Below are 26,384 nucleotides of genomic sequence, written 5' to 3'. Positions count from 1 at the left end.
CCACAGCCTGGATGTAAGTGGAAATGACACCTCTTTTGTTGTGGACACAAGCTTTGCAGAGCATACGCAGCTTTCAGGAAGGAATCCAATAGACGTGGTCAATCTAGCTGCAGGCTTAGTACTGAGTACCTGGTGTGCTTCCTGACTGAAGCCTGCAGTCATTAGAAATGAAGGTTTAATCGATAACTTGCATCCTCATTAGCTAGGTCTTGGGAGATTTCTGTTTCCAATAAAAAGGTTTATTATTATGGCTTGGTGAGGGTTCTATTTCATATATTTTAGAAATGTAAACACAACCTGACGGAGGGGGGTGTAGCTCAGTGGTAGAACACAGCTTTTGCACGTAAAAGGATCCATGTTCATTTCCTCCTTCTCTCCTGGAAGATGACCTGCATAGACCTATAGGTAGCTTTCCCAGCTAACTCCAGTTGAAGACTCTGAGCACAGGACCAGGCTATGAAACACAGTGGCCTAAATGGCATTGAGAAGTTGGTAGGGGCGAAAGAAGGGTCAGAAAGGCCAACTTCAGTTGCTCATTTAGGAGAGAAAGGCTAGGAAGGAATGCTGGAAGATCAACTTGTGCATTTAATGCATTTTCAGAAATTTTACTTTAACCTTCTCAACTCTCTGTGACAGCCACTAGTGAAACTGCAGCTCAGATTTCCCTCTCTGCTGGAGCAACTATGGAGCTGTCCAACAGTACAAAGAGTAGGTTTCAGAGAAAGGGTGCTTAGACAGTAGGGGGGCTGCCCAAGGAGCTAAGCAGAACATGTTGTACTATCAACCACAAGGCAATGAGCGGGTGCTTTCTTTTCATAGCTAGCCTGGGTGTCCCACACTTTCACAGAGCCCCAGTTTGACGTTGATCCAAGGTATAACCTGATTCATTGCTGGTCTTAAATAGGGTTCAGAAACAGATGGTTTTCCTGCCACCAGCCATGCCATGAGTCTCCTGGTCTGGGATTCAGCTTAGATTTATCATTTTTCAGCATCTGAGGTTCTAAGTGTATGTGTAACCAGTGGCATAGCGTGGGGGGTGCAGGGGGGGCCGGCCGCACCGGGCGCAACATCTGGGGGGGCGCGCTCACACTCGCAGCTCTCTGCCCCCTGCTAAAATCCACGGGTTAGGGGGCGCAAATTACTTGCCTTGCCCTGGGTGCTGACAACCCACGCTACGCCACTGTGTGTAATGAGGGAGAGAGGGAGAGTTGAAGGGTTTTGCATTAAACTGAGCAGGATTTAACCCCACCCAGAACAGGCACATCCAGCAAATGCAGGATTTAACCCTGTCTTTCCACCCATCAGCTGACATTTTGAGTGATGAACAGCTGGTGAACAGATAGGTGTGGCTTGGGGAATATGGCATCACCAGCCACTGGGGCCCCTGGTGGACCATGAATTTCTCCCCCGTCCCTAATTCTGAACCTTCCAAAATACAAAGGGTCATTGGTGCTGAAACTCTCCCTTCTGTCTGAATTTCAAGTGGATTAGGGCATAAGTCCCTCTAGCCCAGCCCTTTGCTGACAGTGAGGGAGAAAATCATAGGCTGTCTTAAATCTTCTTTGCTGAAAACTTCTAGGTAATCAATAACATTATGAGAATACTGAAAATGGCATATGAGGCCAGTGCCTTGACAAATTAAATTACCTTTTCTTAATTTTATGATCTTTACAGGGGAGAAACAAGATAAACTGTGGCTCCATGAAGCCTTAAAAAAAGAGATTTACCACAGTCACATCAAAATAAATTAAATTATAAAGATTTGTAGCACAAAAGGCAAATGCAAAAGAGATGGAGCCAGAGGTAGGAGTGTAGTTTTCCTCACTTTAATTAAGAAATGGTCTTTTGTGTCTCTGAAATACCAGGGAAATTCAGGTCACTGTTAACTCTTAAGGAATTTAAAGCCCTGGAGAGTTTGCTAATACACAAATCCTACAGATTTGAATAAGTGGTGTTTTCTAAGGCTGTGCACAGGATTCAGATGAATCCTGAACAGAACAGAGCAGATTTGGGAGGGATCCAGGTTTTGCCTGAATCAGGTGGAGACAGCCCTGAGTTTGGTTGGGCTGCCCAGAGCAATCCAAGCTTGTTGAGGGAGGAGTGTTGGGTAAGAAGGCAGCCCCAAGATGCTTCCCTACACAGGAAACAGAACCCAGAATGGCTGAATACTCCACTCACCAGCTGATGAATGGAGGATTCAGTCCAGTGTAGACTGCATGGTGGTGCTTCGCAAGTGCCTTCCCCGCTTGTGAAACAGCACCCTGCAGGATTGAATACTCCTTGTAGAGGAAATCTGTTTAAGGATAATTATGAAAAATGTTGGACGGAAGTTAAAAAAGATTTAGAAATTTGGTCAAATCTGAAGCTTTCCTTGTTAGGCCGAATTGCTGTGATAAAGATGAATGTATTGCCAAGAATGTTATTTTTGTTTCAATCATTGCAAATTTTGGACAAAATAGACAGGACAAGAAGTGGCAGGGAGACATTTCTAGATTTGTCTGGCAGGGCAAGAAGCCTAGAATAAAATTTAAAATATTAACCGATGCAAAGGATAGAGGTGGATTCGCCCTGCCAGACCTTAAACTTTATTATGAATCAGTGGCATTTTGCTGGCTGAAAGAATGGCTGCTTCTTGAGAACACAGATATTTTGGATTTAGAAGGTTTTAATAACGTTTTTGGGTGGCATGCATATTTGTGGTATGACAAGGTTAAAGCTCACAAAGCATTTAAAAATCATATCGTTAGAAGAGCATTGTTTAATGTTTGGATAAGATATAAAGATTTATTGGAAAATAAAACCCCAAGGTGGCTGTCACCGATGGAAGCAAAAGCCCAGAAAAAGCTCAATATGGAGGTCAAATGGCTAAAATATTGGGAAATTTTGGAACAAGAAGGAGATAAATTGAAACTGCAGAGTTTTGAGAAACTAAAAAATAAAGTGAGAGATTGGCTCCATTATTACCAGATAATGGAGGCTTATAACTCCCAATTAAACACTAGCCCTCACCTGAACTCAGATTGCCCTATGTTGCAGGCAGTGGGGGGCTGCGCACAGTCTGAGTGCTTTCACATTAAAGGATGCTGTGGAGAGGTGAGACCACAGGGACTTCTCTAACATTCTGAACAGGACAAGTTGCCAGTTGGCTTCTCCCTTCTCAGAGCTGTTTCCATATCTTTCCAGCCCTGTACCGGTTAAGTTTTTAACGTTTGATGTTTTAGTGTGTTCTGATATATGTTGTGAGCTGCCAAGTGGCTGGGGAAACCCAGCCAGATGGGTGGGGTATAAATAATAAAATTATTATCATTATTATTATTATTATTATTATTATTATTATTATTATTATTATTATATTCCCTATCTGCAGCCAATCCAAATGGCCACCTCAAAGAGACCAGTGGGATAGCAAGGACCCCTCTATCAGCCTGGCTGGACCAGTTGGCACTGGGCTTCTGCCCACTCAGAACTATATCCCTTGGTAGCCTTTCTACCAGACTGCAGCAGAGGGTGCAGTGAGATAATCAGGTTCCTTACCTATGTCTGGTTGATAACAGGTACTGGTTCCTCAAGGTCCATTATACTGGTTGTTACACGAGCGGAAAGTTTTGCTACCTGCAATTGCTTTCCCCCACTCTTCCCTATCCATAAAGGTAAAGGTTAAGAGACCCCTGACAGTTAAGGCCAGTCGTGAACAACTCTGGGGTTGTGGCGCTCATCTCGCTTTACAGGCCGAGGGAGGCAATGTTTGTCCGCTCCGCATACAGTTTTTCTGGGTCATGTGGCCAGCATGACTAAGCCACTTCTGGAGCAAAGGAACACTGACACCAGAGCAATGCACGGAAACACTGTTTACCTTCCCGCCGGAGTGGCACCTATTAATCTACTTGCACTTTTGGCGAGCTTTCAAACTGCTAGGTTGGCAGGAGCTGGGACCAATCAACGGGCGCTCACCCCGTCACGCAGATTCGAACTGCCGACCTTTTGATTGGCAAACCCAAGGCTCTGTGGTTTAGACCACAGAGCCACCCATGTTCCTTTCCCGCTCCATACCCTTTCCTTATTGAACTTTGCCTCTTAAATTGCAATCCTAAGGGCAGGGACTTTGCCATTAAAAAAAAAATCCTCGCTCAGTGTCCAGAACAATTGTATGTGCAACAGTGATAGTGATAATGACAGATTACTGCAGGACAACATAACACTAGAATACCATGAATGGTGGTGGGGAAGGGTGCATGAGAACATGTGCCCAATATTCCACCATGCAAAGAGGATTGTCTTCTGAATGAGCATATCAAGCAGTTGGTCCCTTACCTTTCTCACCCTGATCTGGCCACAGTGATCCATGCGACGGTCACCTCCAGCCTTGATTATTGTAACTCGCTCTACGCAGGGCTGCCCTTGAAGCTGACCCAGAAACTCCAGCGGGTGCAGAATGCAGCGGCGAGGCTCCTTACAGGGTGTCATGGGGTCACATTCATCCAGTGCTTTACCAACTTCACTGGCTCCCGGTAGAATACAGGGTCAGGTTCAAGGTGCAGGTTTTGACCTTTAAAGCCCTTTAGGGCCCACATACCTACAGGACCGCCTCTCCTGGTATGCCCTGCAGAGGGCCTTAAGGTCCACAAATGACAACATTTTGGATGTCCCAAGTCGCAAGGTGGTTAGATTGGTCGCAACTAAAGGCCAGGGCCTTTTCAGTACTGGCCCCGACTTGGTGGGACGCTCTATCACAAGAGACTAGAGCACTGCGGGATTTGACATCTTTCCGCAGGGCCTGCAAGACAGAGCTGTTCCGCCTGGCCTTTGGTTTGGACTCCGTCTGACCCTTATGTTTCCCTCCCCTTATGGTTTTGATCTATGGCCTACTACTAAAATGAGGCTGCATTTTAAATTCTATTTTTAACCTGTGTTTTAAATTGGTTCCCCCCCCATTATGTTTTTATTGTAATTTTACTGGTGTTAGCCGCCCTGAGCCTGGCTCTGGCCGGGGAGGGCGGGGTATAAATAAAAATCTATTATTATTTATTATTATAGAAATGATTTGTACTTGTTTAGCAGAGAAAGCTGAGAGGCCTGAGGAGCTCAGTTCAGTGTCAGAGCCAGTCCTACACAGGGTGTCGCTGAGTGGGCATGGGTGGGTGGCTGGGGGGGGAGGCATATTCTGTGAACGTTTCCCATGGTACATTCTTTTCGGCCTCCCGTTTTCCTGGCGGAACCCTTGATATTTTCAGATGTTCATGTGAATTTGAATTACATTCTTGCAGCACTGCGGATTAACAGCAAGGCAACAAAAGTGGATTTTGCAAGCCCTTGTTGTTGCTAAGAGATTTCTACCTGGAAGGATAAACACTCAGGTCTGCAAAGTAATGGCCTGAGGACCTCGCTGCTCTGGCTAGATTTAGACATGTTCCTAATGAACAACTGCTTTGTGTCTGGCTGGCTTATACTGATCCATATGTGTAATGGGTATGGGGTTGCTCGTGCGTAAGTTGCCGCCTCTCCTGGCTATGTTGCCTTGTTAAACCTTTCTGTCTGGACAGCCCTTCAATTCGTGGCTGCCTCAGTCGCTAGCAGAATCCGTCAGGGGACGTTTCTTAAACCTCTTCCAACATAAAAGTTGTTTGACTCCCAGTCTCCTCCTACTTTCTCTGCGTGGAAGTCTTCTGCGCAGGGAGGGCGTGGGTAGCGGAGGACCCGTGCTCTCCCCGCTGGTGTCCAGTGAAGAGTCCTGGAGCCCTCTCGCCGATTCCCCCATCTGCCCCCCTTTATCCCTGGTGTAACGTTGATTTGCTTCCCCCTCTGCTGAACTGCCTCTCTCCCTGCTTGGCCCTTCTCCAGCATCATTTGAGAGCTTTCCCTCCGACTCAGGTTCCGATGTCAGTTCCCTGACAATATGTTTGGATGTGTTGTTGTTTATTCATAAAATCTAGTCCAACCCCCTGCAATGCAGGAATCACAGCTAAACAATCCCTGACAGCTGGCCATCCAACCTCTGCTTGAAAACCAGCAAGGAAGGAAAGCCTACCTTCGAAGGTAGTCCATTGTCGAACAGCTTCTACCATCAGAAAGTTCTTCCCAATGTTTATTGTATTCTCAATACAGAGGGTTAGACCAGATAGCCCTATGATTCAATGTCAGCTGATTGGTTTCCCTCTCATCTCCCTGCCTCCTTCCCTCTCTTCCTTTTTCTTTGCTAACTTGCTGGTATTTGTGATAGGGAGGTCTTGTGGACCACATCAGTCTCGTGGGCAGGAGGTTCTCCGATCCTGTCCAGGGAGTTTTTCCATTTCCCCTCCCAGTCATAAGTTCAACCAATTATCAAATATCATCCTACTTAACATTTTATAGTGCTTTCAAGCGTTCAGAGCACTTATATGTGCAATTGAGTTGTAATTAGATACTCCATTTCATTTGATTTCTGGTCTATGGAAACCTTGTCTGTATTCATTCATAAATCCCTTCCATCTGACTGCAGCATTGAGACACACAAGAACTTCAGAAGAGCCCTGGTGGATCAGGCCAAAGGCTCATCTAGTCTAGCATCCTTTCCTTTCACAGTGGCCAACCAGTTGTCTATGGGAAGTCCACAAGCAGAACTCTCAACACTTGCAGACCTTCCAAGTATCCCTATTTTCCAGGGACAGTCCTGGATTTACAGAAGCCACCCTGGTTTCTGATTTGATCCTGGAACGTCCCACTTTTCCTTAGGACGCCCCTATTTCCATCGGAGAAATGTTGGAGGGTGTGGAGCTATCTGACCCCTGAGCCATCTGAAAGCAGCCTTGTATTGGAAATATTTTTAATGTTTAATGTTTTATTATTATTTTTAGACTTTTATTGATAAATACAGTACTCACAAATGCAAAACGAAGCACAAAATGAACTTATTATACATACATGCATGCATGCATGCATGCATGCATACAGTGGTACTTCGGGTTAAGAACTTAATTCGTTCTGGAGGTCCGTTCTTAACCTGAAACTGTTCTTAACCTGAAGCATCACTTTAGCTAATGGGGCCTCATGCTGCCGCTGCGCCACCGCTGCCCGATTTCTGTTCTCACCCTGAAGCAAAGTTCTTAACCCGAGGTAATATTTCTGGGTTAGCGGAGTCTGTAACCTGAAGCATCTGTAACCTGAAGCATCTGTAACTTGAGGTACCACTGTATTATTATTTTTTCTTTCTGTTTCTTTTTCAGCTGCCACACCAGTAATTTCCCTGGCTTGTTGGCAAACTCAAACGCCCTTTGTTTCATCCACTTTATATTATTTTCTATCTCATAGTTTAATATTGATGAAATCTGCATTTGCAATATTATGAGTTTTTGTTTTGCAATTTCATTCTTTGAGTCTCTTGCTAAATTTTTTTTTCTAAGGGACCCCTGAGCCATCTGAAAGCAGCCTTGTATTGGAAATATTTGTAATGTTTAATGATTTATAATGTTTTTATATAGGTCGGAAGCTGCCCAGAGTGGCTAGGGCAACCCAGTTAGATGGGTGGGGTATAAAGAAAAACATTGCTATTATTAATATTATTATGGAATAGGACGTCTATATTTTCATTTGAGAAATGTTGGAGGGTACTTGTTTCCTGCTTGGCAGGGGGTTGGACTCGATGGCCCTTGTGGTCTCTTCCAACTCTATGATTCTATGATTCTCAGCAACTGGCATACAGAGGCATACTGCCTCTGACATTGGAGAGGATAATTGTGATTCAACTGAGTTTTGCGCAAAGCACAGCCAGTGATGGGTGTGGTCTGGGTAAAAGAGGTGTAGCTTGGCAGAATGTGAGGGCTTGGTGAGTCCCAAGGCCCAGCTGGAGAGGTCTGGAGGGCTGCATGGGGGCCCTGGGTCTGAGTTACCTGATCCCTGCTTTAAGCCACCTTGTTGATTAGTCGTTTAGTCATGTCCAACTCTTCATGACTCCATGGACCAGAGCACGCCAGGCACTCCTGTCTTGCACTGCCTCCTGGAGTTTGTCAAACTCATGCTGGTAGCTCTGAGAACACTGTCCAACCATCTTGTCTGCTGCCGTCCCCTTCTCCTTGTGCCCTCAATCTTTCCCAACATCAGGGTCTTTTCCAGGGAGTCTTCTCTTCTCATGAGGTGGCCAAAGTATTGGAGCCTCAGCTTCAGGATCTGTCCTTCCAGTGAGCACTCAGGGCTGATCTCCTTCAGAATGGATAGGTTTGATCTTCTTGCAGTCCATGGGACTCTCAAGAGTCTCTTCCAGCACCATAATTCAAAAGCATCAATTCTTCAGCGATCAGCCTTCTTTATGGTCCAGCTCTCACTTCCATACATCACTACTGGGAAAACCATAGCTTTAACTATATGGATCTTTGTTGGCAAGGTAATGTCTCTGCTTTTAAGATGCTGTCTAGGTTTGTCATCGCTTTTCTCCCAAGAAGCCTAGTAAGTTCGTATCAGAGGTGAGTTTTGCACCAATAACTTTCTGGTGTGCCGCTTAATAGCTTAGCAACTCTGCTGTACCAACACTACTGAGAACTCTTCACATTTACACACATTTTAACAGCAGCATGCAGGAGCACCTGCACATTTCATTCAAACGTTTTCATTTTCATGCAGTCCCCCCTTCCCGCTGATCATTTCCTGAAGGCTTAGCTTGGCTGTTTTAATTGAAAGAGAAAAGAGCAGCTGCTTATTTGGTCCAAATTATTTATGAAGAGAGTGATCAAAAAATGTGGCCCACAAGTAATTTGGTACCATTGTGGCCCTTTGATGGTTTTTTTCGTTTGTTGGTTCACAGCAGCTGTTCTTCAACTACAATCCAGGGATCACTCACCTAAGGCATTTTTAATGTGGTCCTAGAGACCAATAAATGAGTAAGAGAGGGGGGAAAGGTTCCTCTGTGATTTTTGCTACATGCAGAAAAGCTAGGCTGCTTTTCAGTTTATAAGCAGTGCTCACCTCACCTACTTTTTGTACCTGTAGCATCCCAACAGTTCTGTATGGTGTGATTTTTATGAACAACCTTTCCCTCTGAAGAATGGGGAATACACTCACAGGATCATGTCAGCCTGGATAGCTCAGCTGGTTAGAGCGTGGCGCTGAAAAGGTCAAGGTTGCAGGTTCGATTCCTGTATGAGACAGCTACATATTACTGCATTGCAGGGAGTTGGACCAGATGATCTTCAGCGTCCTTTCCAACTCTACAATTCTATGATTTTATGACAATCCTAGGGCAAGCCAGAATCCCAGAACAAAGAGCAATGGATTTCAGAGGGCAGGCTAGGAGGCAAAAACAAACAAACAAAAAACCAGCCCAAGCCATGGCCTAATGTGGTCTCTGCATTTACTTTAGGGCAGAAATGTGGGACCTCTTTCAGCCCAAGAGGTGTGTTCACTTCTGGACAGCTTTCCATGGGTCACATGCCAGTGATGGGTGGGATCAGAGACTAATGTGGGGAGAGCAATGGAGGTAAAGTTAATATATGCAAAGATGGCTGGTTTCTACACACAAACTCGCATACTTCTCTCTATAGTGGTACCTCAGGTTAAGTACTCAATTGGTTCTGAAGGTCCGTACTTAACATGAAACTGTTCTTAACCTGAAGCACCACTTTAGCTAATGGGGCCTCCTGTTGCTGCCGCGCCACCGGAGCACAATTTGTGTTCTCATCCTGAAGCAAAGTTCTTAACCTGAAGCACTATTTCTGGGTTAGTGGAGTCAGTAACCTGAAGCGTATGTAACCCAAGGTACCACTGTATTCTCAAAACAGGCAAATGAGAGATACAATCAGAGTTCAAGGACACATTCCAGTCAAGGACACAGTTCCTGGACTAGGGCTACAGTATATGTGTACGCATGTGTAAAGGTTAAGGTAAAGGGACCCTTGACCATTAGGTCCAGTCGTGACCAACTCTGGGGTTGTGGCGCTCATCTCGCTTTATTGGCCGAGGGAGCCAGCGTACAGCACATGTGGCCAGCATGACGAAGCCGCTTCTGGTGAACCAGAGCAATGCATGGAAACGCCGTTTACCTTCCCGCTGGAGCGGTACCTATTTATCTACTAGCACTTTGACGTGCTTTCGAACTGCTAGGTTGGCAGGAGCAGGGACCAAGCAACGGGAGCCAACCCCTTGGTGGGGATTCCAACCGCCGACCTTCTGATCGGCAAGCCCTAGGCTCTGTGGTTTAACCCACAGTGCCACCCACGTCCCTGTACGCAAAAGACCAAATTAGAAAAGTGAATAATAAACTTTTACTTTACTGCTTTACTGCTTACATCTTGCATTTCATGGGGTTGGGCCAGATGACCCTTGGGGTCCCTTCCAACTTTCAACTCTATAATTCTGTGATTCTGTGAATATATTCCTTCCATCTGTTTTTCCAGCCTCTGTCAAAATGTCCAGACAATCTGTTCAGCACCACAGATGGTCAGTACCATGTGTTTTCCTGATCTGGTGTTATTCCTGCACTGGAAAATACTGAGCAGAAAGAGAATTAAGACTGGACACATTACACTATTTCCCTACTGTTTTGCTGATGGTGTGTGTGTGTGTGAGAGAGAGAGACAGACAGACAGACAGACACAGACAGAGAGGCTGTCATATTGTCTTTCTATGTCTCTCTCTTCTGTGTGTTTTTGAAGAACTGGGTCAGGTACAAAGCCCCGTTTAGCTACTGAAGCAGCCCTTTTACAGTGGTGCTTTAAAACCAACTCTAGGACTTTGCTGTTTTAGTGTGGTTTGAAAGAAACCTCATGCTCACACTTTGTTTAATGTGGTTGTATGCTGAGCAGCAAACTGTTTTAAACTGTGTCTGCTAGAAGGCAAGTTTTATGCTGCTATTTTTATTGCTTTGCCTTATATTGATGTATTTTTAATATCGCATGACGTGTGCGCCTCTGCTTTGTAAGACACACAGAGAATTTCATTCGCGGGCAGCTGTATGAATTGAAACGACGGTCACAACTACAGCAGACAACTCTGTGCAAGTTTCAGCCAGACATGCTATCGCTAACCTCCCTCACAGGGCTGCAAAGGGGAGTGCCACATCTTCTGCCCTAAACTGCTTAGAAGACTTGGAGAAAGGATTGGAAATAATAATGATAATAATCATATTAATAATTACAATTATAATTCTCATGAGATTTGTACTACAGACTGCTCTAGTGAGCTATTCCTAGGCCCCTCTGTAGGGTCCCATGCCTTTTCATCCAAAGAGATCTCTCCAAGGACCAAGTGAGACAGGATCCTGACACTTTCCCCTGGCATACTAGCTCTCTATGAGCAAGGAACATCCTGAGTATTCACTCATGCAGTCTTTTCCTACTGTCTGAAACTGCACTGTCTTAGGAGAGCTGCGGAAAGTGATTTTCTGAGCAGGACAATCCACTCTCCCTTGGGTATTTTAATGTCATTTGCAATCAGGGTGGCACTGAGTAGAAAAAAGCGGAACGTTCTTCATCTTGCAATCAAGGCTGACCTTGCCTATGAATCAGGCCACTTTGGGAAGCTGAATCAAGACAGGCTCACCATTTTCCTGCCTCAAATTTCCATCTCAGCAGGAGATTTATAGGGCAAGCCTACCTATGTCTACTCAAAAGAATGCCATACTAAGTTCAATGAGACTTGCTCCCAGGTAAGTGCATATATGAGTGCAGTCTCTTCTGGTTTTAAAAAAAGCAACCCACCACTGTCTATAAAGTGGAGGGTCAGTATATTTTGATCTCCAAATACAAAAATGAGAAAAGTCAACATATGCTTGAAGAAAAGCCCCTCCCCCTCCACTCATCTCTCTCAGGATGCCCTTTTAAGGCAGAGATAAACTAACTTACATTCTCTAACTCATCTTGAGCAGAAATCAATGGGCTGGTTTCAGCAGTAATTTCTCAGCATGCTCTGAGGATTGGAGGGGGGGGGAGAGAGAAGACAACAGTGCACAGAGCTAATTCTTCTATATTATACTGAGCCTTCAGTTTCTGAAGACAATTTCTACCCTGTGTAGACAAACAACTCATAATGTGGCTAAACTGTTCTTGGGCTGTGCCACACCAGGCTGCTGGAAGTCAGGGTATATTACTTGGTGGAATGCTTCTATTTCTTTCTTTCTTTCTTTCTTTCTTTCTTTCTTTCTTTCTTTCTTTCTTTCTTTCTTTCTTTCTTTCTCTCTCTCTCTCTCTCTCTCTCTCTCTCTCTCTCTCTCCACACACACACAATTTTCTACTGGGCTGGATGGTTGCCATATTTTGAAGAGCAAAAAAGAGGATGCTATGACGACTCTCATTCATTTTAAATACGGTACCCCTACTCTATGTAGGCTGTAGGGACACAGGTGGCACTGTGGTCTAAACCACAGAGCCTAGGGCTTGCTAATCAGAAGGTTGGTGGTTCAAATCCCCGCGACGGGGTGAGCTCCCGTTGTTCGGTCCCAGCTCCTGCCCACCTAGCAGTTCGAAAGCACATCAAAGTGCAAGTAGATAAATAGGTACCGCTCTGGCGGGAAGATAAATTGTGTTTCTGTGTGCTGCTCTGGTTTCGCCAGAAGCTGCTTAGTCATGCTGGCCACATGACCCCGAAGCTGTCTGCGAACAAATGCCGGCTCCCTCAGCCTATAGAGTGAGATGAGTGCCGCAACCCCAGAGTCATCCGTGACTGGACCTAATGGTCAGGGGTACCTTTACCGTTATATGTAGGCTATAAAAGCTGTGGTATATTGCTGAGGGGGACAGGAGAAGAGATGAGGAAAGCAAGTCTTCAAACGCCAGTTACCTATGTCTATGTCTCATCCAGAAAGTATAGCCACATACATTTTGGCAAATTTAAAAATATGCACCCAGGCAGACATTTCACCCCTGAAAAAGAGGACGTGTCCGAGGAAAAGAGGACACATGGCAACCCTAGTTAGATATGTCAATTTTGGTTTTTCATTTTTCCAGCCTTAAAGTCAGTTTTTCGCATTTCCACACCAGTTTGCAATTTTATGAAAACCCCATGAAAATTCATCAGAATTTTTATGTGATTCCTATTTTCTTGTCAGTGGATGGTGGCTTTTTGTCTCCATAAACATCCACCCCCAAGGTTTGTTATGTAAGATAAATGTAAGCACAATATTCTCATCCTTTTCTTTTATTTTCCTTAATGCTCTGGCCAGATAGAGTTCTATCTAAACTGTGCAGCTCACAAACTCTCTATCGTAATGCATTGTTGGGTTCTAATAAAGGTTGCTTTTTACTCTCCTGGTTAGCTTTTGTGCCACTATCTTCTGTTGCCCAGACCTTTGAACTTTCTCTTCCAGCATTCAAGAGCAGCAAGCCAGCACATGCCAGCATTCATGCACAGAATTCATTTCGAGGGAGATATCAGCAAGCACTGCAAGGAGTGACACAAAGCACAGTTCCCACTGACATCTCAATTGATAGCATCAGCCTGCCGCATGCAACTTTTAAACTCCCAGCGGCTATGCCAAGGTGACTTCAGAATTGCTTCCTGATCGGAATATATTTTTCTGGGCTGGAGAATCCCTGGATAGAAAAGGAGCAGGGTTGCGACCCAAAAAGAAGAGTCAAAGAGCACAAAAAGAATGAAGAGCTATTCATCTTTCCTCTGCAGGGACCTTCTTTTCCCTGAGGAAAAGCTGGCTCAGTTTCTGGATTTCCTCTTTGTGATCACACCCTTGACAAAGGGATGGGGGAACCAGCCTAGTTGACACTGAAGTGCTGCCAGCCCATTATGTATTACACTGGGAATATTATGCAGTGGTAAAAAGGAACTCAGGTACTGACAGGCATCAATCCACAGTTTGACCTGGGAACCTTGGAATCTGAAGACTGGAACTAACTGGATGAGCTACCCAGACCTTTGTAGGCTTGGCTCTCCCAGCCCTCCTAAGGCACGCAAGGAAATTGCAGTGTGAAATGTTGATCCACAATTGGCAAGCTCAAGTTGCAGTATCAATATTGGGAGCCAGTCTTTCAGTCCTTGTCTAGTCAGTGGAGCAGAGCTCCCAGTTCCAGGATGAGAGAGCACACACTCTAGAGATTTCTCATAACTGCCTACAGCCCAGACCAGAGATAGCAAGCCCACGAAAGTTGAATCCACTATGTCCATATACAAACTACATGACTAAACTCTGGTCTCTCCCAGACCTGAGTACTCTAACCACTACAACACCATAGGCTTTTCTGTACACCCATTTCAGCCCATGTCTTCAGCTGCACCAGCGGCTTTGTAGCATACCTAATTTATTTCTTCTAATTAAACAAATAAAAGAACATAACAAACATGTACGAGAGAAGCAGCTCTCATATAGCCATCCTGTCTCTAGACAGATCAAAATAAAAGTCCTGGGGTACTAGAGACGAAAGTCTCGAAGAGTAGCTTCTGCCCCCTCCTTTCTCACAGACAGAAAGTAAAACAACATGATCAGGTGACCCTTGCAATGGGAGGGATGAAAATAATGACAAGGCTCAGGGTTCAAGGACATGTTCCAGTCAGGCAAAAACACCCAAGGGGTGGGTGAAGCAGGGCCAGCAGGCTGGGGAATTGGTGTGGCCTTGGGAGAGTCTCCAGAGCCAGGCAGAGAGGTTGGAAGGCCAAATTTGGCTCCTGTGTATGAGGTTCCCCATTCCTGACCTAGTGACTGTACCCAGAGCTGGTCAAGGCAGATAGTCTCCGCAGGTCTCCGGGTTCCACAAATCTTTCTGTCAATACAGAACGTTTGTGATTCCGGGTCCTGGTCCATGACATTGGATTTCCTGAGTGGCAGCCATTTTGCAGGATGCACCTCCCATGTTGTGATATTGGGCTGCAATAAAGTCAGCACACTAAATCGCCTCTCCCATGCTGCTGTGCCATAAGAGTTTAATAACATCCTAACATTATAGCTTCAAGTTGGAGAGTTATGCACATGGATCTTACAGACTGTGCATAATTATGATTTCATTATCTGTGAACACAGTGGATTTGTCACCTGTCTTTACTTTTTACAGGCCTGGGAAGACTAATGGAGGCAATAAATACAGCCACCTCATGTCTAAATGGCAGATAATTATCTTCGCTGGGAAGATATACTGATGGAGTGAATGAGGTGTAATTCCACCACCCCCCTCCCCAAAAGTGACAAAGCAGTGAAGAGTCTGGCTTTTAAAAATATGAACATTTAGGATATAAACCTGCAAATTACATCCTTAAAAACTATCCCAAGATTTTGACAGATGATACTCACTTGAAAAAACTAACTGGCTGGTGAAAACTGATGCACTTCTGCATAGATGTAGGCCAGGATTGGGCCCCCTTTTTCAGACTGAGGGCTACATTCCCTTCTGGAGATGCACCCCCGGGGACTGCTGACAGTGGTACGGAGAGCCAGAGGTAAAAGTGTGTGGAGCAATGAATGCAAACTTTACCTTTGTACAGTAGGGTAATTCCTACATCCACTCACACAGCTCTCTTCATCCTCCAGCTGGACAAGTAAGAGTCATGATCAGAGTCCCAGGACACATTCCATTGAGGCAAAAATAGTCAAGGAAGGTGTGGAGCAAGTCCAGTGAGGGGTGCGGCTTGGGGAGAGTCCTAATAGCCGTATAGAAAGACCTTGAAGCTCCCTGGGCCTGTGGCACCCCTAATGTGGCATCTTTTATTGGTCTTATGGGTGCCTGCACAAATGGGAAGCCACTTCAGAAAAGGCCCATTCTCATTTTGCCACCCTCTGGAGGAGGCACACGAAGATGTTCATATGGAAAGAGGTGGTCCTTGAGGTTGGTTGGTTGGTTGGATTCAAAGTGTTTGTAAACTGCTTTATTTTTCTTTGGAAAAAACTCTTAAGTGGTAGTTAAGGAGACTTAATACTGGGATAGGGGACACGGGTGGCGCTGTGGGTTAAAGCCTCAGCGCCTAGGGCTTGCCGATCGAAAGGTCGGCGGTTCGAATCCCCGCGGCGGGGTGCGCTCCTGCTGCTCGGTCCCAGCGCCTGCCAACCTAGCAGTTCGAAAGCACGTCAAAGTGCTAGTAGATAAATAGGTACCGCTTACCAGCGGGAAGGTAAACGGCGTTTCCGTGTGCTGCGCTGGCTCGCCAGATGCAGCTTTGTCACGCTGGCCACGTGACCCGGAAGTGTCTCCGGACAGCGCTGGCCCCCGGCCTATAGATGTGAGATGGGCGCACAAACCCCAGAGTCTGCCAAGACTGGCCCGTTCGGGCAGGGGTACCTTTACCTTTACCTTTAATACTGGGATAAAGGTACTCTTAAGTCACCTTCCATTGCCTTTGGCTTGGCTGGCCCTTTGCAGGTGTTGTTTTGGCCTGGCCACCTTGAAGAGTGCTAGACAGAGGGACCAGGGTGTGCATGTTAAGTGCACATGCCCAAGGCTCCCTTAGAACCAGTGATGGCTGGTGCCCCACAAGACCGATTGGGTGGAATGCAGGGAGGCCAACAGCAGGTGGAGCCCCAGCCAATGACAGGAGAGCCAACCAATTCCAGTTTTGTTCCCACATCCTGCACCCTGCTGGCTTCCACAAGGGCAAAACTGAGATGGAGGAGGAGCAAACTGAAGGCCACCACCCTCTGCACTGGTTGTACGTAAGAATCCCTGTGGAGATCAGAGCAAGCTGATTGGGAGCCTAGGGCAGCGTGTGTCCAGGGGCGGGCCAGCCACCCATGGGGTAGTGCCATATGGGGCAGGATGCTCTGTGGGGCCTCTGAGGAGTCTGCCTGCCACTCAGCTGCCCTACAGCTGAGGGGGAGGTGGCAGGCAGACCGTTTGGGGCAGCGCTGAGCCTGCAGGCATCGAAGCCACCGCGTCACTCCCAGGAGAGACGTGTGGCTCAGGCGCGCTGCAGGCCCCGTGGTGAGTGCTGCCCGGTGACAACTCAGTGGTGACACCTGGGGTGCCTGCCCCTACAGCACCTCCCTTCCTCCACCCCTGAGACAGGTCCCTCCTGTCCCTCTTGTCAGTAAGGAGCCTCCTCCTGGGGAGGAACCTGAGATTAAGTCAGATATTGAGCTGGCAACTCCACCAACAAGGACACAAGGAGGCCAGCGCAAACAAACCTCACAGAAGGCATGTAGCTTATCTTATCTGGTTGATGATCTCCGGCGGGCTAGGGACAAAGGAGAGAGCTGTTTCCTAGTTCTGCTGGATCTCTCAGCAACTTTTGATACCATCGACCATAACATCCTTCTGGACTGTCTTGAGGGGCTGGGAGCTGGGGGCACTGTTATACAGTGGTTCCCCTCCTTTCTCCTGGGCCATGTCCAGAAAGTGTTGGTGGGGGATGATTGTTCAGACCCCTGGGCTCTCACTTGTGGGGTGCCTTAGGGTTCCATCCTCTCCCCCATGCTCCTCTACATGCAGCCGCTGGGAGAGATCATCAGGGGGTTTGGTCTGGGTGTTCATCAGTATGCTGATGATTCCCAGCTCTACCTCTCTTTTAAATCAGAACCAGTGAAGGCGGTGACGGTCCTGTGTGAGTGTCTGGAGGCGGTTGGAAGATGGATGGCGGCTAACAGATTGAGATTGAATCCTGACAAATGTTTCTGGGAGACAGGAGGCGGGCAGGTGTGGAGGATTCCCTGGTCCTGAATGGGGTAACTGTGCCCCTGAAGGACCAGGTGCGCAGCCTGGGAGTCATTTTGGACTCACAGCTGTCCATGGAGGTGCAGGCTAATTCTGTGGCCAGGGCAGCTGTTTACCAGCTCCATCTGGTACACAGGCTGAGACCCTACCTGCCCGCAGACTGTCTTGCCAGAGTGGTGCATGCTCTAGTTATCTCCCGCTTGGACTACTGCAATGCGCTCTACGTGGGGCTACCTTTGAAGGTGATTCGGAAACTGCGGTTAATCCAGAATGCGGCAGCTAGACTGGTGACTGGGAGTGGCTGCTGAGGCCGTATAATACTGGTCCTGAAAGATCTTCATTGGCTTCCAGTACATTTCTGAGCACAATTCAAAGTGTTGGTGCTGACCTTTAAAGCCCTAAACGGCCTCAGTCCTGTATACCTGAAGGAGCGTCTCCACCCCCATCATCCAGCCTGAACACTGAGGTCCAGCACTGAGGGCCTTCTGGTGGTTCCCTCATTGCAAGAAATGAGGTTACAGGGAATCAGGCAGAGGGGCTTCTCAGTAGTGGCGCCTGCCCTGTGGAACGCCCTCCCAGCAGATGTCAAGGCGATAAACAACACTTTTACTTTTAAAAGACCACTGAAGGCAGCCCTGTTTAGGGACATTTTTAATGTCTGGTGCTGTATTGTTTTCAATATTCAGTTGGAAGCCACCCAGAGTGGCTGGGGAAACCCAGCCAGACAGGCGGAGTATAAATAAAAATTATTATTATTATTATTATTATTATTATTATTATTATTATTATTATTATTTCACACTTAGTCATGCTATTCACTTGCTGTGCCTCACAAAGTTCATTTGAAATGCAGCCCTTTTGCAGTTTTCATATTCATCCCCAAGAGTCTCCCACTACAGGCATCACATTTAAGAACCTCGGGGACTTGAAATGGATATTATTGGTGCTGTGTGCACTTGGCACAGCTTCAGACATGCTGGCTGAAATTCCCTTGAGGTTTCCTAGGATGATTAGATGAGAGCAGCGAGGTTCTTTTTCTCCAATCAAGCATTTTGCAAAGCTATTTTGCAAATCTAATGTCTTTCCATTGTTTAGAATGTTGGATCTTTTTTAAAGGATTTTTCTTTGAAAGAAAGTTCCTTCTCGGACAATCAAAATTACATTTACAAATTATCCTCACAGACAATCAAGACTTCTGCAAAATCCCGTGTATATAGTTTGCATGTTCACATCGCAATCAATGGTCCTGCATATTAACCTCCCTAGGACATTGATAATTTATACATAATTACCCAATGTGTGCTTTTCATAAAATATAATTTAGGTAACTAGACAAAAAGAAAAAAGGGGGCAATATGGATTGGGAGATCAGCCCCTCCCACATGGTTGCAAGTGAAGGTGGTCAGAGTCACTTTCATGAATATAAAAGCAGTGGGTAATCTAGTAAAACTGAGGGCCTGTAAAGTGGGGCAAAAAATCTGGGCTCTGTGTGTTTTTATGTGCGTTTTTTTATATCTATGTTTTTTTAAAAAAATAATAAAAAATAGTTACAAATCGGGTCCTCCCTTAAAGAGGGCACATATTGCGGTGAGACCTGGACAACCGACAGCCTGTGTTGTGGGTGGGTACATTGGTCAGCCACAACATCCAATTGGTAGGTCCCTCGAAGCTGGGTGCAATCTGGCCAATGGGACGCAGTCTAAACAGTTCGAGGGACCTATTTATGCCCATGCACATGACCCAGAGCTTCCTCTTTTGGTGTGTGCATTCAGAACACCCACCCACCTCTCCCTACTTTTAGGACTTGCTGCGCTTGACCTTGCTATGCCGTCGTGTGTCGTCTGTTGTTGGGACAGGGGCACAGCAGGAATTTCCCCCACTTGGCCGATTGGCTGTTGCCATTTGGGTTTCGCCTGCCATGTAGAAAATCATCACAACTTATAAGGTTGCGGATAGGCTCTGGTTCAGGTGATAGGGATGGGAGAACGCTCTTGCCATCCCTATGTGACGGGTATTCCGTTAAAGGAATCCAGGGACTCGAATGTAAGTCACCAGACCCTTATATATAGTGGGGTGGGGTTTTTTCTCAGAAGGGTAGTAGGAGATGGGTGATTGACTCAATGGGTATGGTAAACCTGTTGACGACTGTTAATGATTGCAATTAGTCACAGGGAAAAGCATGGGATGGTATGCAGGTGACCACAAATAGCTTTAGCATGTGTGATGAGACAAGACACAAAAGCTTATACCCAGAACAAACTTAGTTGGTCTCTAAGGTGCTACTTAAAAAGCAGAGACATCACCATGCCAACAAAGGTCCGTGTAGTTAAAGCCATGGTTTTCCCTGTAGGGATGTATGGAAATGAGAGCTGGACCATAAAGAAGGCTGATCGCCGAAGAATTGATGCTTTTGAATTATGCTGCTGGACTCTTGAGAGTCCCATGGACTGCAAGAAGATCAAACCTATCCATTCTTAAGGAAATAAGCCCTGAGTGCTCACTGGAAGGACAGATCCTGAAGCTGAGGCTCCAAGACTTTGGCCACCTCATGAGAAGAGAAGACTCCCTGGAAAAGACCCTGATGTTGGGAAAGATGGAGGGCACAAGGAGAAGGGGACGACAGAGGACAAGATGGTTGGACAGTGTTCTCGAAGCTACCAGCATGAGTTTGACCAAACTGTGGAAGGCAGTGGAAGACAGGAGTGCCTGGCGTGCTCTGGTCCATGGGGGTCACAAAGAGTCGGACACAGCTAAACGACTAAACAACAAGATGCTACTGGACAAAATATATATATATTATTTTGACTGCCTCAGACCAACACGGCTACCTACCTGAATCTCTGACACTAAGTGGAACTTTCTGACACTATTCAACAGCAGAATAGAATTCCACAACAAGTAGTGGATTCTGCTTCCTTGGAGATTTTAAAGCAGAGGTTGAATGACCATCTGTCCTGTATGATTTAGTTGAGATTCCTGCATTCCAGGGGGTTGGACTAGATGCCCCTCAGGCTCCCTTCCAACTCTACCATTCTATGACTTTATGATCCTTGCAAGCTGTTCTGAGGGCCATTTTGGCTAAAGTGGGGGATATCAGTGTCTTAAAGAAATGGACAGACTTGCCTGGAATCATTAGATATGGGTTCCTAAAACAACAACACTCAAAAACAAAACCTTTAAAAATGAAACAAATACAGAAACCATCTACCACCTCACAAATAATTCAGAGCTTCAGCTTAGTCCCATTCTGCCAATGTTCACAGCGAGTCTCAAGAGGCAGGTCCTGACAATTGCTCATTTGATTTGCATGAGGGGACCTCATTGGCCAACCATTCTGAATCCAATTACTTCACTTTAACTCCTTTGTGGATAAGGCTGCTGGGAAACTATGGATTTTTCATTTTATCAAATTTTGTGAGGTGATTTCCCTCCCCCCGACACCCTTTCTTTTCATTTCCTTCCCCACCCCACCCTTGGTGGAAATCAAGTAAGCATAGCCTGAGGTAATTTATTTCCTGAAATAAAAAAGGCCACCCAAGAGAGATTCTTCAACCCTAGCATACCTGTGGCAGAATGATTACAGCAGCATATTTTACAGAAAAGTTGGGTTTATCTGTATGCAATGGGTTCCTCCTGGCCACACTGGAAAAGTGCAATATTCACTATCTGATAGACCTGAAGCACTCATACTGGTGTCCTCTAGTTTTAATTACTTATTTTATTTTACAAAATGTATATACCACTTGCTTCCATTAAAACCTCTAAGTAGTTTAGTATCTATCTATCTATCTATCTATCTATCTATCTATCTATCATCTATCTATCATCTAGGACTCCAACTCCCATCACCCCCAGTGCTAATGCATAATGGGAATTGTAGTCCATCAACTTCTGGATGGCGAGGCATTGGCTATCCCTGCATGGTAGCTGATTATACTAAGTAAGATTTTCTCACAGATCAGAAATGAGGCTGGTTACATAGAATCTGGGTTTTTTTGAACAAGAACTCGGGGGCAGTGAGTTCCTTTACCTTTTTAAATTTAATAATTAATGGGGGGGCTGGAATGGATATACATCCAATGCCTGAGCCAAAAATCCACCTTGATCAGTAATCAATAAAGTTACGACCATTTCTAATCCAGATCATTGTCTGCTTGACACTGTCTGCTTGAGTTTCTTAATCACATATTACATTTAACCATTGTCCAGGGGAGGGATGGCATTGTGAATGGACCAGAAAGAAAGAAAGAAAGAAAGAAAGAAAGAAAGAAAGAAAGAAAGAAAAGCTTTGTGGTGCATCCCCCCCTCTTTTTTCCATAAAAAAGCACTGCATAGAATCATAGAATTGTAGAATTGGAAGGGACCCCAAGAGTCAACAATTCAGGAATCTCAGCTAAAGCATCCATGACAGGTGGACATCCAACCTCTGCTTAAAAATTTACAAGGAAGGAGATCCATAACCTCCAGAGGGAGACTGTTCCACTGTCGAAGAGCTCTCATTGTCAGAAAGTTCTTCCATAGCTTTGGTCAGAATCTCATTTCTTGTAACTTGAATCCATTGGTTCGAATCCTACCCTCCAGAGCAGAACCCTTAGAACATGTCCTACTTTGCAATGGACTCTTCTCTATTGGCCCATCATCAACACTTAGGCCCTCTCTCCAGCTGAAGCTGTCATTTGACCATGCGCAATGGCTGCCTCTAATGTACAAACCTCAGCTTACCCGTGCGGTGAATGTGTCTTGCGTTTCCAAATCGGATGGAAGCTGGTTTGAAGGAGAATGTATCAAAATCAAATAGCAGTTCTCAATAAACGATAGGACAGATATGGATTGTACCTAATGTCATGTGTACATGGCTTTAAATGCCAGCAAACTGGAGCCAGAGTAAATGGCAATGTGTACACAGCGCCAATGTTTCTCCAGAATGAACAGAATCTGCAGTACACCATAAGGCTAGTGCATGTTAGGTGATACTCTTTGACCCCTATAAATGCTTTTAGGTCAGGGAGGAGGACATTAAGTTGGTCCTCCTCCCTGACCTTTTGTCAGGGAGTTTGTGAATTTACTACAAGATAATTTTGTATAAAGAACATCAAACTGATAGATGCTCTGCTTTAATAGACACCACCACCACTATTTCAAATATGTATGATTAAGGAATCCTTTGTCCTTCAAGGCTTTTGTCATGTGGGATATGTGTGGGTAGATGTTGTCGGTTTTTCATTACAGGTTTTTTATACTCGTTTGTTTGATGTTCTGCCATTTTTCTGAACCTTTTATCTTCTCTTCCAGCCTGTTGCTCCTGTATCCTGACTGCTAATTTCTAGCCATATGTCTGAGTGTTTTTGAAGGCCTGCCAATCTCCCTCAAAGCTCCAATTCCTAATCATGGCCTTCCAGGGCTGTAAAGGTTCCATTCCAGCAATCTGGCGCTGCTTGGTTAAGGTGGATCTATCCCTTCTGCCTTATCAGGGCTCTTTCAAGGAGCAAAAGTACTCTTCGCTACACTTTCTAGAACTAACTCCCGGTCCTAGACAGAGTTTACCTACTAACCACGGTATGTACTGTGAATATATTTTAAAACTACTGTCTTTACTTGCATTTCGGCACATTTCTGCTGTTTTTAACTTTTGATTTTATCAGTATTTTTTAAAGGAATATTATATTTTTTTCATGTAAACTGCACAGAGGTTTTGGCAATCAAGCAATACAGTGGTACCTTGGGTTACAGATGCTTCAGGTTACAGCCGCTTCAGGTTACAGACTCTGCTAACCCAGAAATAGTACCTTGGGTTAAGAACTTTGCTTCAGGATGAGAACAGAAATCATGCTCCGGCGGCACAGCAGCAACAGGAGGCCCCATTAGCTAAAGTGGTACCTCAGGTTAAGAACGGTTTCAGGTTAAGAAAGGGGCCTCCAGAATGAATTAAGTTCTTCCCCCAAGGTACCAATGTATGTAGCATAGTTTTCCATGTATAAGCTGAGCTTTTTTATTATTAAAAAAACAGGTTAAAAATCTGGGGGCGCCTTATACATGGATTGTGCACAGTGGGGACATGGGATTGGTTGCTGCCATGAGCCGAAGACTGTAAATGACTACTGGTTGTGAAATTTGTGGCTGCAGCAAGGGCTGGTTTTGATTGGTGGTCGCTGCGGCAATTGGGCCTGATCCAGCAAGGCTCTTCTTATGGTCTCCTGTTCAAGGCAGCTCACATAACAATACAATTAAACCAAAACAGCATTAAAAAAAATATTACACAGCCCTGGGCTACACTCATAAAGTCAATGTAAGCAATGAAGAGGCTTTTTTGAAAACAACAACACAGCAGTAAACCCGTTAATAAAGTCAGAGGTAACATTTACTCATGTTGCGGCAGTCCTTTTGCCATGTGCTAGCAGGGACCATCTGTTGTTCTCATTCCAGCTTCCAGGCAGCCACCTGCCTGGGGCAAGGATCTCATAATAACAGACCAACCTTTGTGCAGGTAACTGACATTGAGTCACACCCCGGCTGGGGAGCCACAGACAAGAGCCCCTTTTGACCTGCCCTTCCTCTTCACAGTTGTCAATTGCTTCATCATTCATCTACTTCTCACTCTGGCCAGGACAATGTGGCGGGAGGGGGGATGGAGCAAGAAGGAAGCCCAGAAGATGAAACTGCCTGCTTGAATCAAGTAGTAACCATGATGAAAGAGCAGCAGAAGCAACTGGTGATAATGACTGTGAAGCTAAAAGCTGGGTACAGCCCACTCGCCCCACTCCTAACCAGGAAACACCTGGCCCAGATCTGGCCCTGGATCAATTTGGGGCCAGTGCTAATGTTTAAGTGAGGCTTTTGAAACCCTAATAACAACTACAGGTGGTGGGAATACGCTTTGTCTCCTCCCACTCCCGTAACTGAGAGCAGGAGGGTTCTGGGGTCTGTTTCCCCAGCAAGGAACACAGCAAGGACTCCCCAGCTCAAGTCTTTCAGCTTGGGATGTTGCAGGAAACTGAGCTCCAGCCCCACCTTTCCCCTCTAGCCTCTCACTCTGGATCCCTCCCCAGCTGTCAGGATTCTGTCAGTGGCTCCTGGCTGGATGCCCAAGAAAGTATAAAGACAAGGGAAAGTTTCTTACCTTCCTTTTTTATTTCAATCTTTACAGAGATAGGCTATAGAACCCAGCCTCTTGGATAATGGTGTTGTCCCAAGTGAATCTCCACCCTCTGTCTCTCCCACTTCCTCATTTGTCTCCTGTACGGGTGCTGTTACGTGCCCTCTGCCTTGGAGCTTTTGCTCTCCTACTTTTAAGGCTTGCCGGGTTCTGGGAGATGTGGGGTCTGGAATGCTTTCTTTTTTTTTAACTTCTTTTTATTCATTTTCTGTTACCAAACACCAACAACAGAAAAAAGAACAATAACAAACACATACCAAAAACAAAAGAAAACATCACCCAAATCAGAAACACCTTAACCAACCAAAAAACAGACATTACAATAAATAACAGTTGACTTCCCTCCATCTCGGTCTTGGGTTATGTGAATGTTAAGTCCAATCTGCAGTTTTTCATTATATAGCATCTACACATTGCAAGAGTTATATTACGCCTACTGTGATTTTTATATCTCTAAGAGATTTAGGGGTCTGGATTGCTTTCTAATGACAACGTGTCAGCTGGGTGTTGTTCCGGCTGTTCCATGATTTTCCAGCTTTTCCCCTCACCTGCCTCTGAGGTGCTACCTCCCTCAAACCCCTGTTGTAAACCTATACTGCCTTCCTGTTCCTCCTCCTTGGAAGGGTTAGGATGGGGAGGTGGTCTCCACCATTCCTCCTCTTCCCAGGCCCTGACATCAACAGATGTAGATAGCAATGGAGTGGTGAGCTCCTCCTCTGGGCCTGCCTGGCTCATTGCTTAGCAACATGGAAGGTTCTTCTACAGCAGGGTGTGAGAGAGGGAGAGACAGCAGGATTGAGGCTGTCCTGCTTCAGGATGGCAGGTGTAACCTCCTATTCCTCCCTACATGTGTCCTCTGACTCCTTCGCTCCACCCTCCTGCTTCCAGCACCTCCCAGTTCAACCCTTCCCCATTGTCCCACCACCAGGACCTGGGGTCTAAGTCCTCATCTTGCCTGTCTTCCCTGGAGGGCTCCTGGGCAGGAGGCTCCCCCCTCCCACTCCTCCTCAACCAACCAGTCCCTGACAGCAACCTCCCTGCCCCCATCAGCTCCATATCTCTCCAGAAAGGACAACACAGGGTGATTCAGGACTATCTCTACCCAGTTCAGATGAAGCCTGGATCCCACTAAATCTGCCAAATCCAGTGCATTATGTGCTTGATAATTTGTCACATGATGTTTCCTTTGGACTTATATCCTGCCTAGCAAGCAAACTCAGGACTGGCTAGTCTGTCAGTTTCAAAGCAATATTAGCTACAAAGGAAGAGATTTGTAGGACTTCAAAAAGGTGGCAAAGATCCCACATTGTTTAATGAAATGTTGAAACCCTGATGTTGGTAATTTGCTGGAACAAACAGCCAGATAGCAATAGGTTTGTGTGGGTGGAAGATAAATTTGGGCCTAAGTGAGTGATGTGATGCTTGTTAACGAGATGCAGCTGAGGCAAATGGGAGTGAGTCAGAGCTCTTGTCGGGGGGCTGCAGCTTGAAGATAAGTCTTCGGAGGAACACACACAAACAACGTATCTCCTGCAATTTGAATGCATGTTACTGCTGTGCTATTTCCCTTCACTGTCAGAGGCAGTGTGCCTCTGAATGCCAGTTCCTGGGAATCTTGAGTGGGGAGAGCACTGCTGTGCTTAAGCGCTGCTTGTGGGCTTTCCGTGGGCATCTGGTTGACTACTGTG

The sequence above is a fragment of the Podarcis vaucheri genome (genome assembly GCF_965113315.1).
Source record: "Podarcis vaucheri genome assembly, chromosome: 16".
Taxonomy (NCBI): domain Eukaryota; kingdom Metazoa; phylum Chordata; class Lepidosauria; order Squamata; family Lacertidae; genus Podarcis; species Podarcis vaucheri.
Note: the sequence above shows the minus strand (reverse complement) of the source record.